General features: G+C 38.8%; 8 non-coding genes across 8 annotated transcripts; all 8 read left to right on the forward strand.

The window, feature by feature from the left end:
- Positions 1-1,369: 1,369 nt before the first annotated feature.
- Positions 1,370-1,476, forward strand: LOC140547266 (U6 spliceosomal RNA). The gene has a single exon (XR_011978445.1). It is a non-coding gene; the product is annotated as a U6 spliceosomal RNA (small nuclear RNA).
- A 1,492-nt stretch (positions 1,477-2,968) lies between these two features.
- LOC140547244 (U6 spliceosomal RNA) lies at positions 2,969-3,075 on the forward strand. Its single transcript, XR_011978424.1, has one exon. It is a non-coding gene; the product is annotated as a U6 spliceosomal RNA (small nuclear RNA).
- Positions 3,076-4,569: 1,494 nt separating this feature from the next.
- LOC140547246 (U6 spliceosomal RNA) lies at positions 4,570-4,676 on the forward strand. Its single transcript, XR_011978426.1, has one exon. It is a non-coding gene; the product is annotated as a U6 spliceosomal RNA (small nuclear RNA).
- A 1,209-nt stretch (positions 4,677-5,885) lies between these two features.
- On the forward strand, positions 5,886-5,992 carry LOC140547247 (U6 spliceosomal RNA). Its single transcript, XR_011978427.1, has one exon. It is a non-coding gene; the product is annotated as a U6 spliceosomal RNA (small nuclear RNA).
- Positions 5,993-7,487: 1,495 nt separating this feature from the next.
- Positions 7,488-7,594, forward strand: LOC140547267 (U6 spliceosomal RNA). Its single transcript, XR_011978446.1, has one exon. It is a non-coding gene; the product is annotated as a U6 spliceosomal RNA (small nuclear RNA).
- Positions 7,595-9,088: 1,494 nt separating this feature from the next.
- On the forward strand, positions 9,089-9,195 carry LOC140547248 (U6 spliceosomal RNA). Its single transcript, XR_011978428.1, has one exon. It is a non-coding gene; the product is annotated as a U6 spliceosomal RNA (small nuclear RNA).
- A 1,494-nt stretch (positions 9,196-10,689) lies between these two features.
- LOC140547278 (U6 spliceosomal RNA) lies at positions 10,690-10,795 on the forward strand. Its single transcript, XR_011978456.1, has one exon. It is a non-coding gene; the product is annotated as a U6 spliceosomal RNA (small nuclear RNA).
- Positions 10,796-12,289: 1,494 nt separating this feature from the next.
- Positions 12,290-12,396, forward strand: LOC140547249 (U6 spliceosomal RNA). The gene has a single exon (XR_011978429.1). It is a non-coding gene; the product is annotated as a U6 spliceosomal RNA (small nuclear RNA).
- The last annotated feature ends 85 nt before the right edge of the window (positions 12,397-12,481 follow it).

The following is a 12,481-nucleotide window of genomic DNA, read 5'->3' on the forward strand; positions in this document are numbered from 1 at the left end:
TCCGCTTTACCTACATCATTTTTCATTATAAAGGGCTTCAGAAGAGTATAGTAATGCTTCAAAACAGAGAAATTTGAAAGCAGGATATTCAGGACTATCAGCGTGGACTTACACTTTGAGAGAAGTCACTTTAAAAAGACTAAAAGGTAAAAGAACACTCCATCGCTATAATAACTAGTATAGCGCTACAGAGGCAGGTCTGACAACACTAGACCGACCGAGGGTGCTGCGAAGACGGTTAAAAGCAAATATCGGTGACGGCTGCAGAAGTTAGAAAAACAATGTTTTTTGGAACTCTGGGCGATTGCTGCAAACTGACGCGCAGTTAAATGTTGTGAGCAAAACGATTTATTATAAAATCAAAGCTACATTTTTCTTTTTTTTCACCTGGTTGTTGTTCGAATCTTTCGTACCGTACTGTTCTCCCTACCTGATCGCTGGCTGCTACTTATTCATGCTCTTTACACTCTGTTTACGTACGAGATGCTGTTTACAAAACCAGACTGATCTGCGTTAGCATACGCTCCTGTACTCCCTGTTTTACTCTTCCTTTCGGTGCATTTACATTTACCACATTTAGTAGACGCTCTTATCCAAGGGCAACTTGAAAAAGTGCTTTGCTATTTACTCTGGAATAACCTTAGCGAGTTTGAAATGACTAAAAATTCATATATACTTCTAACCACAGATATTGTAAAACACAAGTCATTGCAATATTGTATGTCCTACCTATTCTGCACCAAAACCTTAGCCCATCTGTGTTTCGTTTTAATGTACGAAGCTGTATTAGTATAATGGAAATAAAATTTAATTGAGTTGTATGTTACTTGTCTGAACAAAATCTTGAATTTCTAATATGATTAACTTGTATTGGAAGTTAAGCCACGCAATGTAACCAAGGTTCAGGCGTCCATATAATAATGATAATAATAATAACAAGCCAAAGAACCCAGCTAAAGAACAGTTACACGTTCATTTGTAAATGGGTTCACATACTCCTTTAGGGGTTTTTGGGAAATTCTGGAAAATTAGGGAAGATTCAAGAACTAGAAAGGAAGTATTTATCCTTATGAAGCTTTTGAGAAACTCACCCCTTGTTGAGGTGTCCAGGGTCCACAAACTGCATATGTCCCAGAATACACCTTGAGAGGTCGTATTCAAGAAATGAAAGAAAGACCTTAAAATTATTAAAGAAAGACATTAAAACTAATACCATTTACTTAGAATTTCGGAAATAACTGCATAATGGTTTTATATGAAGTTTTGGGCCCTTTTGAGGTAAGAATGGTGGGATTGTATGCACTAACCATGATCTAGAAAAAAAGCAACTGGCCCAGGTATATATGCCAGACGTTTGGGCTCCCAGTTCGTGCTTGCTAAGGCAGCACATATACTAAAATTGGAACGATACAGAGAAGATTAGCATGGCCCCTGCGCAAGGATGACACGCAAAATCGTGAAGCGTCCAATCTTTTCCTCCTGGCATCAATAACGATCAAAAAATCTTTCTAGCAATCTTCCATTATGTATTTTCGGTTGGCTGAGCTGAAGTTCATATACATCACCACTAAGCGGCGCTCTAACACAGCACATGTTGCGTGCTCCGCTTTACCTACATCATTTTTCATTTTAAAGGGCTTCAGAAGAGTATAGTAATGCTTCAAAACAGAGAAATTTGAAAGCAGGATGTTCAGGACTATCAGCGTGGACTTACACTTTGAGAGAAGTCACTTTAAAAAGACTAAAAGGTAAAAGAACACTCCATTGCTATAATAACTAGTATCGCGCTACTGAGGCAGGTCTGACAACACTAGACCGACCGAGGGTGCTGCGAAGACGGTTAAAAGCAAATATCGGTGACGGCTGCAGAAGTTACAAAAACAATGTTTTTAGGAACTCTGGGCGATTGCTGCGAACTGACGCGCAGTTAAATGTTGTGAGCAAAACGATTTATTATAAAATTAAAGCTAAAATTTTCTTTTTTTTTCACCTGGTTGTTCGAATCTTTCGTACCGTACTGTTCTCCCTACCTGATCGCTGGCTGCTGCTTATTCATGCTATTTACACGCTGTTTACGTACGAGATGCTGTTTACAAAATCAGACTGATCTGCGTTAGCATACGCTCCTGTACTACCTGTTTTACTCTTCCTATCGGTGCATTTCCATTTACCACATTTAGTAGACGCTCTTATCCAAGGGCAACTTGGAAAAGTGCTTTGCTATTTACCCTGGAATAACCTTAGCGAGTTTGAAATGACTAAAAATTCATATATACTTCTAACCACAGATATTGTAAAACACAAGTCATTGCAATATTGTATGTCCTACCTATTCTGCACCAAAACCTTAGCCCATCTGTGTTTCGTTTTAATGTACAAAGCTGTATTAGTATAATGGAAATAAAATTTAATTGAGTTGTATGTTACTTGTCTGAACAAAATCTTGAATTTCTAATATGATTATCTTGTATTGGAAGTTAAGCCACGCAATGTAACCAAGGTTCAGACGTCCATATAATAATGATAATAATAATAACAAGCCAAAGAACCCAGCTAAAGAACAGTTACACGTTCATTTGTGAGTGGCTTCACATACTCCTTTAGGGGGTTTTGGGAAATTCTGGAAAATTAGGGAAGATTCAAGAACTAGAAAGGAAGTATTTATCCTTATGAAGCTTTTGAAAAACTCACCCCTTGTTGAGGTGTCGAGGGTCCAAAAACTGCATATCTCCCAGAATACACCTTGAGAGGTCGAATTCAAGAAATGAAAGAAAGACCTTAAAACTATTAAAGAAAGACATTAAAACTAATACCATTTACTTAGAATTTCGGAAATTACTGCATATTGGTTTTATATGCAGTTTTGGGCCCTTTTGAGGTGAGAAGGTGGGATTGTGTGCACTAACCATGATGTAGAAAAAAAGCAACTGGCCCAGGTATATATGCCAGACGTTTGGGCTCCCAGTTCGTGCTTGCTACGGCAGCACATATACTAAAATTGGAACGATACAGAGAAGATTAGCATGGCCCCTGCGCAAGGATGACACGCAAAATCGTGAAGCGTCCAATCTTTTCCTCCTGGCATCAATAACGATCAAAAAATCTTTCTAGCAATCTTCCATTATGTATTTTCGGTTGGCTAAGCTGAAGTTCATATACGTCACCACTAAGCGGCGCTCTAACATAGTACATGATGCGTGCTCCGCTTTACCTACATCATTTTTCATTATAAAGGGCTTCAGAAGAGTGTAGTAATGCTTCAACACAGAGAAATTTGAAAGCAGGATATTCAGGACTGTCAGCGTGGACTTACACTTTGAGAGAAGTCACTTTAAAAAGACTAAAAGGTGAAAGAACACTCCATCGCTATAATAACCAGTATCGCGCTACAGCGGCAGGTCTGACAACACTAGGCCGACCGAGGGTGCTGCGAAGACGGTTAAAAGCATATATCGGTGACGGCTGCAGAAGTTACAAAAACAATGTTTTTAGGAACTCTGGGCGATTGCTGCGAACTGACGCGCAGGTAAATGTTGTGAGCAAAACGATTTATTATAAAATCAAAGCTACATTTTTCTTTTTTTTCACCTGGTTGTTGTTCGAATCTTTCGTACCGTACTGTTCTCCCTACCTGATCGCTGGCTGCTACTTATTCATGCTCTTTACACTCTGTTTACGTACGAGATGCTGTTTACAAAACCAGACTGATCTGCGTTAGCATACGCTCCTGTACTCCCTGTTTTACTCTTCCTTTCGGTGCATTTACATTTACCACATTTAGTAGACGCTCTTATCCAAGGGCAACTTGAAAAAGTGCTTTGCTATTTACTCTGGAATAACCTTAGCGAGTTTGAAATGACTAAAAATTCATATATACTTCTAACCACAGATATTGTAAAACACAAGTCATTGCAATATTGTATGTCCTACCTATTCTGCACCAAAACCTTAGCCCATCTGTGTTTCGTTTTAATGTACGAAGCTGTATTAGTATAATGGAAATAAAATTTAATTGAGTTGTATGTTACTTGTCTGAACAAAATCTTGAATTTCTAATATGATTAACTTGTATTGGAAGTTAAGCCACGCAATGTAACCAAGGTTCAGGCGTCCATATAATAATGATAATAATAATAACAAGCCAAAGAACCCAGCTAAAGAACAGTTACACGTTCATTTGTAAATGGGTTCACATACTCCTTTAGGGGGTTTTGGGAAATTCTGGAAAATTAGGGAAGATTCAAGAACTAGAAAGGAAGTATTTATCCTTATGAAGCCTTTGAAAAACTCACCCCTTGTTGAGGTGTCGAGGGTCCAAAAACTGCATATCTCCCAGAATACACCTTGAGAGGTCGAATTCAAGAAATGAAAGAAAGACCTTAAAACTATTAAAGAAAAACATTAAAACTAATACCATTTACTTAGAATTTCGGAAATAACTGCATATTGGTTTTATATGCAGTTTTGGGCCCTTTTGAGGTGAGAAGGTGGGATTGTGTGCACTAACCATGATGTAGAAAAAAAGCAACTGGCCCAGGTATATATGCCAGACGTTTGGGCTCCCAGTTCGTGCTTGCTACGGCAGCACATATACTAAAATTGGAACGATACAGAGAAGATTAGCATGGCCCCTGCGCAAGGATGACACGCAAAATCGTGAAGCGTCCAATCTTTTCCTCCTGGAATTAATAACGATCAAAAAATCTTTCTAGCAATCTTCCATTATGTATTTTCGGTTGGCTGAGCTGAAGTTCATATATGTCACCACTAAGCGGCGCTCTAACACAGCACATGTTGCGTGCTCCGCTTTACCTACATCAGTTTTCATTATAAAGGGCTTCAGAAGAGTGTAGTAATGCTTCAACACAGAGAAATTTGAAAGCAGGATATTCAGGACTGTCAGCGTGGACTTACACTTTGAGAGAAGTCACTTTAAAAAGACTAAAAAGGTGAAAGAACACTCCATCGCTATAATAACCAGTATCGCGCTACAGCGGCAGGTCTGACAAAACTAGGCCGACCCAGGGTGCTGCGAAGACGGTTAAAAGGAAATATCGGTGACGGCTGCAGAAGTTACAAAAACAATATTTTTAGGAACTCTGGGCGATTGCTGCAAACTGACGCGCAGTTAAATTTTGTGAGCAAAACGATTTATTATCAAATTAAAGCTACAATTTTCTTTTTTTTCACCTGGTTGTTGTTCGAATCTTTCGTACCGTACTGTTCTCCCTACCTGATCGCTGGCTGCTACTTATTCATGCTATTTACACGCTGTTTACGTACGAGATGCTGTTTACAAAATCAGACTGATCTGCGTTAGCATACGCTCCTGTACTCCCTGTTTTACTCTTCCTTTCGGTGCATTTACATTTACCACATTTAGTAGACGCTCTTATCCAAGGGCAACTTGGAAAAGTGCTTTGCTATTTACTCTGGAATAACCTTAACGAGTTTGAAATGACTAAAAATTCATATATACTTCTAACCACAGATATTGTAAAACACAAGTCATTGCAATATTGTATGTCCTACCTATTCTGCACCAAAACCTTAGCCCATCTGTGTTTCGTTTTAATGTACAAAGCTGTAGTAGTATAATGGAAATAAAATTTAATTGAGGTGTCGAGGGTCCACAAACTGCATATCTCCCAGAATACACCTTGAGAGGTCGTATTCAAGAGATTAAAGAAAGACCTTTAAACTAATAAAGAAAGACATTAAAACTAATACCATTTACTTAGAATTTCGGAAATAACTGCATAATGGTTTTATATGCAGTTTGGGGCCCTTTTGAGGTAAGAAGGTGGGATTGTGTGCACTAACCATGATCTAGAAAAAAAGCAACTGGCCCAGGTATATATGCCAGACGTTTGGGCTCCCAGTTCGTGCTTGCTACGGCAGCACATATACTAAAATTGGAACGATACAGAGAAGATTAGCATGGCCCCTGCGCAAGGATGACACGCAAAATCGTGAAGCGTCCAATCTTTTCCTCCTGGCATCAATAACGATCAAAAAATCTTTCTAGCAATCTTCCATTATGTCTTTTCGGTTGGCTGAGCTGAAGTTCATATACGTCACCACTAAGCGGCGCTCTAACACAGCACATGTTGCGTGCTCCGCTTTACCTACATCATTTTTCATTATAAAGGGCTTCAGAAGAGTGTAGTAATGCTTCAACACAGAGAAATTTGAAAGCAGGATATTCAGGACTGTCAGCGTGGACTTACACTTTGAGAGAAGTCACTTTAAAAAGATTAAAACGTAGAAGAACACTCCATCGCTATAATAACTAGTATCGCACTACAGCGGCAGGACTGACAACACTAGACCGACCGAGGGTGCTGCGAAGACGGTTAAAAGCAAATATCGGTGGCGGCTGCAGAAGTTACAAAAACAATGTGTTTAGGAACTCTGGGCGATTGCTGCAAACTGACGCGCAGTTAAATGTTGTGAGCAAAACGATTTATTATTAAATTAAAGCTACATTTTTCTTTTTTTTTCACCTGGTTGTTGTTCGAATCTTTCGTACCGTACTGTTCTCCCTACCTGATCGCTGACCGCTACTTATTCATGCTCTTTACACTCTGTTTACGTACGAGATGCTGTTTACAAAACCAGACTGATCTGCGTTAGCATACGCTCCTGTACTCCCTGTTTTACTCTTCCTTTCGGTGCATTTACATTTACCACATTTAGTAGACGCTCTTATCCAAGGGCAACTTGGAAACGTGCTTTGCTATTTACCCTGGAATAACCGTAGCGAGTTTGAAATGACTAAAAATTCATATATACTTCTAACCACAGATATTGTAAAACACAAGTCATTGCAATATTGTATGTCCTACCTATTCTGCACCAAAACCTTAGCCCATCTGTGTTTCGTTTTAATGTACAAAGCTGTATTAGTATAATGGAAATAAAATTTAATTGAGTTGTATGTTACTTGTCTGAACAAAATCTTGAATTTCTAATATGATTAACTTGTATTGGAAGTTAAGCCACGCAATGTAACCAAGGTTCAGACGTCCATATAATAATGATAATAATAATAACAAGCCAAAGAACCCAGCTAAAGAACAGTTACACGTTCATTTGTGAGTGGCTTCACATACTCCTTTAGGGGGTTTTGGGAAATTCTGGAAAATTAGGGAAGATTCAAGAACTAGAAAGGAAGTATTTATCCTTATGAAGCTTTTGAGAAACTCACCCCTTGTTGAGGTGTCGAGGGTCAACAAACTGCATATCTCCCAGAATACACCTTGAGAAATCGAATTCAAGAAATGAAAGAAAGCCCTCAAAACTAATAAAGAAAGACATTAAAACTAATACCATTTACTTAGAATTTCGGAAATAACTGCATAATGGTTTTATATGCCGTTTTGGGCCCTTTTGAGGTAAGAAGGTGGGATTGTGTGCACTAACCATGATCTAGAAAAAAAGCAACTGGCCCAGGTATATATGCCAGACGTTTGGGCTCCCAGTTCGTGCTTGCTAAGGCAGCACATATACTAAAATTGGAACGATACAGAGAAGATTAGCATGGCCCCTGCGCAAGGATGACACGCAAAATCGTGAAGCGTCCAATCTTTTCCTCCTGGCATCAATAACGATCAAAAAATCTTTCTAGCAATCTTCCATTATGTATTTTCGGTTGGCTGAGCTGAAGTTCATATACATCACCACTAAGCGGCGCTCTAACACAGCACATGTTGCGTGCTCCGCTTTACCTACATCATTTTTCATTATAAAGGGCTTCAGAAGAGTATAGTAATGCTTCAAAACAGAGAAATTTGAAAGCAGGATATTCAGGACTATCAGCGTGGACTTACACTTTGAGAGAAGTCACTTTAAAAAGACTAAAAGGTAAAAGAACACTCCATCGCTATAATAACTAGTATCGCGCTACAGCGGCAGGTCTGACAACACTAGACCGACCGAGGGTGCTGCGAAGACGGTTAAAAGCAAATATCGGTGACGGCTGCAGAAGTTACAAAAACAATGTTTTTAGGAACTCTTGGCGATTGCTGCAAACTGACGCGCATTTAAATATTGTGAGCAAAACGATTTATTATCAAATTAAAGCTACATTTTTCTTTTTTTTCACCTGGTTGTTGTTCGAATCTTTCGTACCGTACTGTTCTCCCTACCTGATCGCTGACCGCTACTTATTCATGCTCTTTACACTCTGTTTACGTACGAGATGCTGTTTACAAAACCAGACTGATCTGCGTTAGCATACGCTCCTGTACTCCCTGTTTTACTCTTCCTTTCGGTGCATTTACATTTACCACATTTAGTAGACGCTCTTATCCAAGGGCAACTTGAAAAAGTGCTTTGCTATTTACTCTGGAATAACCTTAGCGAGTTTGAAATGACTAAAAATTCATATATACTTCTAACCACAGATATTGTAAAACACAAGTCATTGCAATATTGTATGTCCTACCTATTCTGCACCAAAACCTTAGCCCATCTGTGTTTCGTTTTAATGTACAAAGCTGTATTAGTATAAAGGAAATAAAATTTAATTGAGTTGTATGTTACTTGTCTGAACAAAATCTTGAATTTCTAATATGATTAACTTGTATTGGAAGTTAAGCCACGCAATGTAACCAAGGTTCAGGCGTCCATATAATAATGATAATAATAATAACAAGCCAAAGAACCCAGCTAAAGAACAGTTACACGTTCATTTGTGAGTGGCTTCACATACTCCTTTAGGGGGTTTTGGGAAATTCTGGAAAATTAGGGAAGATTCAAGAACTAGAAAGGAAGTATTTATCCTTATGAAGCTTTTGAAAAACTCACCCCTTGTTGAGGTGTCGAGGGTCCAAAAACTGCATATCTCCCAGAATACACCTTGAGAGGTCGAATTCAAGAAATGAAAGAAAGACCTTAAAACTATTAAAGAAAGACATTAAAACTAATACCATTTACTTAGAATTTCGGAAATAACTGCATATTGGTTTTATATGCAGTTTTGGGCCCTTTTGAGGTGAGAAGGTGGGATTGTGTGCACTAACCATGATGTAGAAAAAAAGCAACTGGCCCAGGTATATATGCCAGACGTTTGGGCTCCCAGTTCGTGCTTGCTACGGCAGCACATATACTAAAATTGGAACGATACAGAGAAGATTAGCATGGCCCCTGCGCAAGGATGACACGCAAAATCGTGAAGCGTCCAATCTTTTCCTCCTGGAATTAATAACGATCAAAAAATCTTTCTAGCAATCTTCCATTATGTATTTTCGGTTGGCTGAGCTGCAGTTCATATACGTCACCAATAAGCGGCGCTCTAACACAGCACATGTTGCGTGCTCCGCTTTACCTACATCATTTTTCATTATAAAGGGCTTCAGAAGAGTATAGTAATGCTTCAAAACAGAGAAATTTGAAAGCAGGATATTCAGGACTATCAGCGTGGACTTACACTTTGAGAGAAGTCACTTTAAAAAGACTAAAAGGTAAAAGAACACTCCATCGCTATAATAACTAGTATAGCGCTACAGAGGCAGGTCTGACAACACTAGACCGACCGAGGGTGCTGCGAAGACGGTTAAAAGCAAATATCGGTGACGGCTGCAGAAGTTAGAAAAACAATGTTTTTTGGAACTCTGGGCGATTGCTGCAAACTGACGCGCAGTTAAATGTTGTGAGCAAAACGATTTATTATTAAATTAAAGCTACATTTTTCTTTTTTTTCACCTGGTTGTTGTTCGAATCTTTCGTACCGTACTGTTCTCCCTACCTGATCGCTGACCGCTACTTATTCATGCTCTTTACACTCTGTTTACGTACGAGATGCTGTTTACAAAAACAGACTGATCTGCGTTAGCATACGCTCCTGTACTCCCTGTTTTACTCTTCCTTTCGGTGCATTTACATTTACCACATTTAGTAGACGCTCTTATCCAAGGGCAACTTGGAAACGTGCTTTGCTATTTACCCTGGAATAACCGTAGCGAGTTTGAAATGACTAAAAATTCTTATATACTTCTAACCACAGATATTGTAAAACACAAGTCATTGCAATATTGTATGTCCTACCTATTCTGCACCAAAACCTTAGCCCATCTGTGTTTCGTTTTAATGTACAAAGCTGTATTAGTATAATGGAAATAAAATTTAATTGAGTTGTATGTTACTTGTCTGAACAAAATCTTGAATTTCTAATATGATTAACTTGTATTGGAAGTTAAGCCACGCAATGTAACCAAGGTTCAGACGTCCATATAATAATGATAATAATAATAACAAGCCAAAGAACCCAGCTAAAGAACAGTTACACGTTCATTTGTGAGTGGCTTCACATACTCCTTTAGGGGGTTTTGGGAAATTCTGGAAAATTAGGGAAGATTCAAGAACTAGAAAGGAAGTATTTATCCTTATGAAGCTTTTGAGAAACTCATCCCTTGTTGAGGTGTCGAGGGTCAACAAACTGCATTTCTCCCAGAATACACCTTGAGAAATCGAATTCAAGAAATGAAAGAAAGCCCTCAAAACTAATAAAGAAAGACATTAAAACTAATACCATTTACTTAGAATTTCGGAAATAACTGCATAATGGTTTTATATGCCGTTTTGGGCCCTTTTGAGGTGAGAAGGTGGGATTGTGTGCACTAACCATGATGTAGAAAAAAAGCAACTGGCCCAGGTATATATGCCAGACGTTTGGGCTCCCAGTTCGTGCTTGCTACGGCAGCACATATACTAAAATTGGAACGATACAGAGAAGATTAGCATGGCCCCTGCAAAGGATTACACGCAAAATCGTGAAGCGTCCAATCTTTTCCTCCTGGCATCAATAACGATCAAAAAATCTTTCTAGCAATCTTCCATTATGTATTTTCGGTTGGCTAAGCTGAAGTTCATATACGTCACCACTAAGCGGCGCTCTAACATAGTACATGTTGCGTGCTCCGCTTTACCTACATCATTTTTCATTATAAAGGGCTTCAGAAGAGTATAGTAATGCTTCAAAACAGAGAAATTTGAAAGCAGGATATTCAGGACTATCAGCGTGGACTTACACTTTGAGAGAGGTCACTTTAAAAAGACTAAAAGGTAAAAGAACACTCCATCGCTATAATAACTAGTATAGCGCTACAGAGGCAGGTCTGACAACACTAGACCGACCGAGGGTGCTGCGAAGACGGTTAAAAGCAAATATCGGTGACGGCTGCAGAAGTTACAAAAACAATGTTTTTAGGAACTCTGGGCGATTGCTGCAAACTGACGCGCAGTTAAATGTTGTGAGCAAAACGATTTATTATTAAATTAAAGCTACATTTTTCTTTTTTTTCACCTGGTTGTTGTTCGAATCTTTCGTACCGTACTGTTCTCCCTACCTGATCGCTGACCGCTACTTATTCATGCTCTTTACACTCTGTTTACGTACGAGATGCTGTTTACAAAACCAGACTGATCTGCGTTAGCATACGCTCCTGTACTCCCTGTTTTACTCTTCCTTTCGGTGCATTTACATTTACCACATTTAGTAGACGCTCTTATCCAAGGGCAACTTGGAAACGTGCTTTGCTATTTACCCTGGAATAACCGTAGCGAGTTTGAAATGACTAAAAATTCTTATATACTTCTAACCACAGATATTGTAAAACACAAGTCATTGCAATATTGTATGTCCTACCTATTCTGCACCAAAACCTTAGCCCATCTGTGTTTCGTTTTAATGTACAAAGCTGTATTAGTATAATGGAAATAAAATTTAATTGAGTTGTATGTTACTTGTCTGAACAAAATCTTGAATTTCTAATATGATTAACTTGTATTGGAAGTTAAGCCACGCAATGTAACCAAGGTTCAGACGTCCATATAATAATGATAATAATAATAACAAGCCAAAGAACCCAGCTAAAGAACAGTTACACGTTCATTTGTGAGTGGCTTCACATACTCCTTTAGGGGGTTTTGGGAAATTCTGGAAAATTAGGGAAGATTCAAGAACTAGAAAGGAAGTATTTATCCTTATGAAGCTTTTGAGAAACTCACCCCTTGTTGAGGTGTCGAGGGTCAACAAACTGCATATCTCCCAGAATACACCTTGAGAAATCGAATTCAAGAAATGAAAGAAAGCCCTCAAAACTAATAAAGAAAGACATTAAAACTAATACCATTTACTTAGAATTTCGGAAATAACTGCATAATGGTTTTATATGCCGTTTTGGGCCCTTTTGAGGTAAGAAGGTGGGATTGTGTGCACTAACCATGATCTAGAAAAAAAGCAACTGGCCCAGGTATATATGCCAGACGTTTGGGCTCCCAGTTCGTGCTTGCTACGGCAGCACATATACTAAAATTGGAACGATACAGAGAAGATTAGCATGGCCCCTGCGCAAGGATGACACGCAAAATCGTGAAGCGTCCAATCTTTTCCTCCTGGCATCAATAACGATCAAAAAATCTTTCTAGCAATCTTCCATTATGTATTTTCGGTTGGCTAAGCTGAAGTTCATATACG

Source organism: Salminus brasiliensis, chromosome 24 (genome assembly GCF_030463535.1).
Source record: "Salminus brasiliensis chromosome 24, fSalBra1.hap2, whole genome shotgun sequence".
In the NCBI taxonomy this organism is placed as follows: Eukaryota; Metazoa; Chordata; class Actinopteri; order Characiformes; family Bryconidae; genus Salminus; species Salminus brasiliensis.